At 32.8% G+C, this 5,530-nt stretch overlaps 1 long non-coding RNA gene across 1 annotated transcript; it reads left to right on the forward strand.

Annotated features, from left to right (window-relative positions):
- Positions 1 to 317: 317 nt before the first annotated feature.
- Positions 318 to 3,450, forward strand: LOC121366591. The gene is made up of 3 exons (XR_005957184.1): positions 318 to 448; positions 2,760 to 2,813; positions 3,359 to 3,450. It is a non-coding gene; the product is annotated as an uncharacterized LOC121366591 (long non-coding RNA).
- The last annotated feature ends 2,080 nt before the right edge of the window (positions 3,451 to 5,530 follow it).

Genomic DNA, 5,530 nt, shown 5'->3' on the forward strand with positions numbered 1-5,530 from the left:
GTCGGTGTTCATGTTGCACGTGCAGACAACGCACGTGCAGTGGTGACATGGTTTGCACGTGGCTGCGTTTTTGCGAATATTCACATTTTGGAACTTTATTGTACAGTAGCTGCGTTTTATCGAATGTAACCGTGGGAATGTGTTTGGGACATGCAATGACCTTATATTCACAAAGCATGAACCGGTAGGAAACATAAAATCGGAGTTATAACCCATTTGTACCCTTTTGCGTTTCTTTTTTTGAAGAGTATATATAAAGCTTTGTCTAATATATAGTCTCCTAGTCATGTATTAAATATTTGTTCTTGCAGTGGAATTGTTGAGGTGAAGGAGCCACTTGGATGTCTGTCAGAGAAAGTTGGATTGTTTAGAACTAAAGCAGGTGGCAAGGAAAGTCACACCTCATTCGAGAAGCTCAGTTTTAATGGACAATCCAGTGTCGTCAAATGTAGGTGTCTAGATCACACTGCGTATGTTTTAATAGAAGGAAGGCCATGTTTTATTTAACGATGCACTCTATACATTTTATTTACGGTTATATGGCGTCATATGGTTAAGTACCACACAGATATTGAGAGAGGAAACCTGTTGTCGCCACTTCATGGGCTGCTCTTTTTCGAGTTAGCAGCAAGGGATTTTTTTATATGCAAAATCCCATAGACAGGGTAGTAAATACCATGGCCTTTGATATGCCAGTCGTGGAATGAGAAATAGCCCAGTGGGCCCACTGACAGTTATGGATCCCAGACCGACCACTCTCGAGTGAGCGCTTTTACCAGTGGGCTACGTCCTTCCCCGTGTTTTAATAGATCTCAAAAGTAAAATACTCGGTCTTTTGTAAGCGGAGGGATGTAGAATGGTGGTAGAGCACTTGCCTGAGGTGTTGTGGGCGATACAATTGATTGCTCTGCCCCAGCCTGTGCCACACAACTGGTATATCAAAGTCTGAGGTATGTGCTGTCCTGTCTGATGTAGATTGGTGGTAGAGCACTTGCCTGAGGTGTTGTGGGCGATACAATTGATTGCTCTGCCCCAGCCTGTGCCACACAACTGGTATATCAGTCTGAGGTATGTGCTGTCCTGTGTGATGTAGATTGGTGGTAGAGCACTTGCCTGAGGTGTTGTGGGCGATACAATTGATTGCTTTGCCCCAGCCTGTGCCACACAACTGGTATATCAGTCTGAGGTATGTGCTGTCCTGTGTGATGTAGATTGGTGGTAGAGCACTTGCCTGATGTGTTGTGGGTGATACAATTGATTGCTTTGCCCCGGCCTGTGCCACACAACTGTTATATCAAAGTCTGAGGTATGTGCTGTCCTGTGTGATGTAGATTGGTGGTAGAGCACTCGCCTGAGGTGTTGTGGGCGATACAATTGATTGCTTTGGCCCAGCCTGTGCCACACAACTGGTATATCAGTCTGAGGTATGTGCTGTCCTGTCTGATGTAGATTGGTGGTAGAGCACTTGCCTGAGGTGTTTTGTGGGCGATACAATTGATTGCTTTGCCCCAGCCTGTGCCACACAACTGGTATATCAGCCTGAGGTATGTGCTGTCCTGTCTGATGTAGATTGGTGGTAGAGCACTTGCCTGAGGTGTTGTGGGGCGATACAATTGATTGCTTTGCCCCAGCCTGTGCCACACAACTGGTATATCAGCCTGAGGTATGTGCTGTCCTGTCTGATGTAGATTGGTGGTAGAGCACTTGCCTGAGGTGTTGTGGGCGATACAATTGATTTCTCTGCCCCAGCCTGTGCCACACAACTGGTATATTAGTCTGGGGATGTGCTGTCCTGTCTGATGTAGATTGGTGGTAGAGCACTTGCCTGAGGTGTTGTGGGCGATACAATTGATTGCTCTGCCCCAGCCTGTGCAACACAACTGGTATATCAGTCTGAGGTATGTGCTGTCCTGTCTGATGTAGATTGATGGTAGAGCACTCGCCTGAGGTGTTGTGGGCGATACGATTGATTGCTCTGCCCCAGCCTGTGCCACACAACTGTTATATCAAAGTCTGAGGTATGTGCTGTCCTGTGTGATGTAGATTGGTGGTAGAGCACTCGCCTGAGGTGTGATGGGCGATACAATTGATTGCTGTGCCCCACAACTGGTATATCTAAGTCTGAGGTATGTGCTGTCCTGTCTGATGTAGATTGGTGATAGAGCACTCGCCTTAGGTGTTGTGGGCGATACAATTGATTGCTTTTCCCCAGCCTGTGCCACACAACTGTTATATCAAAGTCTGAGGTATGTGCTGTCCTGTGTGATGTAGATTGGTGGTAAAGCACTCGCCTGAGGTGTGATGGGCGATACAATTGATTGCTGTGCCCCACAACTGGTATATCAAAGTCTGAGGTATGTGCTGTCTTGTCTGGGAAGGTTCATATAAAGGTTCTTCTGTTTGGTAGCCAGACTTCTTATCCCATTATCTAGACTATGTGTCGATGAACTGTATGTACGACACCAAAAAGTCATAGTTTGAAATGTGCAAGGTATTGTTAAAGCCATATTCTTTTTTCAAAATTTAATAAAGTTTTACAAATGTTTTATCCATGGTTTTCAATTTTAAGTTTATAATGGACACTGTGATGATAGTGGCAAATCAAATACCGGTAGGTTGTGGTGGATGGAACTGGGAGAACCCTGGGTTATGTTGTGAGTATTGAAAAATATTGACCTTCCTCTTTTTGAAAAATCCTGTATCATAATTTTTTTGCAGTTGCAGAAAATAAATATCTTAATGTACTTACTTTTTTAAAGGTATACCATACACTGGACGAACACATCAGATTCGAATACATCTACAATTTTTGGGTATGTTTTTATTTTTTGTACGCAACAGTATTTCTACTTGACCATTTACTCAGTATGACAATATATTTTAATTATGAATTGTTGACACGTATAAATTGATTGTTCAGTCAAAAATTTTAAATCTTTCATCTCAAAGTTTTAGACAAATAGTTAGAAAGACTTATTTATTGTGTTGGTTTTTACCCACAGCCTTTTACACTGGTTTTACATACTTATGTAATTTATATTTTTAATGTAAATAATCATCTTTGTATACTTACCGTACATTTGTTTGACACCCAATACTGATGTGTATTTTTGTGCTGGGGTGTTGTCAAACATTCGTTCATTCATTGTTTAAGTTTAGAGCTTTTGTAGAATTAATCACATTGGGTGTGAAGTGTTGCAGAAAGCAGATTGTTTTGTATACCACACAAAATAAAATGTTATTTAAAATAAAATCCAAAACATTTCTATTAAATTTCAGTCCCATTCAAAATTGTTTAATTGGTTTGTGTTTTTAAACGATTTCAGTTTTATTTTATGATGATATATATTTTTTATAGGTCACCCTATAGTGAATGATCCATTTTACAACAGTGAAGCATGGGGGAAAGAGAGAGGCAAGGGGGGTGTTTATGACCATTCAGAGGAAGAGGTACGTTGTATGTTGTCAGTTACAGAAATAGGAAATTGATGTTTTTATGCTTATAACTGTGTATAACATGGATTGTACAAATTTTATGTAGTTTTCTCCATGTCACAGGCAGTTTTATTATTAGAATGTGGATGTGTGTATAAACTTAATATATTTTAAAATTGATATAAACAGATATAACATATATAGTTTTAATCATACAGATATAACATATATAGTTTTAATCATACAGATATAACATATAGTTTTATCATTACTTAATCATACAGATAACATATATAGTTTAACATACAGATATATATATATAGTTTTAATCATACAGATATAACATATAGCTTTAATATAGATTTAATCATACAGATATACAACATATATAGTTTTAATCATACAGATATTACATATATAGTTTTAATCATACAGATATAACATATATAGTTTTAATCATACAGATATAACATATATAGTTTTAATCATACAGATATAACATATATAGTTTTAATCATACAGATATAACATATATTTTAATCATACAGATATAACATATATAGTTTTAATCATACAGATATAACATATATAGTTTTAATCATACAGATATACAGATATATAGTTTTAATCATACAGATATAAACACATATAGTTTTAATCATACAGATATTACATATATAGTTTTAATCATACAGATATAACATATATAGTTTTAATCATACAGATATACATATATAGTTTTAATCATACAGATATAACATATATAGTTTTAATCATACAGATATTACATATATAGTTTTAATCATACAGATATAACATATATAGATATGACAATATATTTTAATCATACAGATATAACATATATAGTTTTAATCATACAGATATTACATATATAGTTTTATCATCATACATATATAGTTTTAATTACATATATAGTTTTAATCATACAGATATAACATATATAGTTTTAATCATACAGATATAACATATATAGTTTTAATCATACAGATATAACATATATAGTTTTAATCATACAGATATTACATATATAGTTTTAATCATACAGATATAACATATATAGTTTTAATCATACAGATATAACATATATAGTTTTAATCATACAGATATTACATATATAGTTTTAATCATACAGATATATACATATATAGTTTTAATCATACAGATATAACATATATAGTTTTAATCATACAGATATTACATATATAGTTTTAATCATACAGATATATAACATATATAGTTTTAATCATACAGATATAACATATATAGTTTTAATCATACAGATATAACATATATAGTTTTAATCATACAGATATTACATATATAGTTTTAATCATACAGATATTACATATATAGTTTTAATCATACAGATATATACATATATAGTTTTAATCATACAGATATAACATATATAGTTTTAATCATACAGATATAAAACATATATAGTTTTAATCATACAGATATAACATATATAGTTTTAATCATACAGATATAACATATATAGTTTTAATCATACAGATATAACATATATAGTTTTAATCATACAGATATTACATATATAGTTTTAATCATACAGATATAACATATATAGTTTTAATCATACAGATATTCAACATATATAGTTTTAATCATACAGATATAACATATATAGTTTTAATCATACAGATATAACATATATAGTTTTAATCATACAGATATAACATATATAGTTTTAATCATACAGATATAACATATATAGTTTTAATCATACAGATATATAGTTTTAATCATACAGATATTACATATATAGTTTTAATCATACAGATATAACATATAGTTTTAATCATACAGATATAACATATATAGTTTTAATCATACAGATATAACATATATAGTTTTAATCATACAGATATTACATATATAGATATAGTTATAATCATACAGATATAACATATATAGTTTTAATCATACAGATATAACATATATAGTTTTAATCATACAGATATATTACATATATAGTTTTAATCATACAGATATTACATATAGTTTTAGTTTTATAGTTTTAATCATACAGATATTACATATATAGTTTTAATCA

The sequence above is a fragment of the Gigantopelta aegis genome, unplaced genomic scaffold (genome assembly GCF_016097555.1).
Source record: "Gigantopelta aegis isolate Gae_Host unplaced genomic scaffold, Gae_host_genome ctg6325_pilon_pilon, whole genome shotgun sequence".
NCBI classification, from domain to species: domain Eukaryota; kingdom Metazoa; phylum Mollusca; class Gastropoda; order Neomphalida; family Peltospiridae; genus Gigantopelta; species Gigantopelta aegis.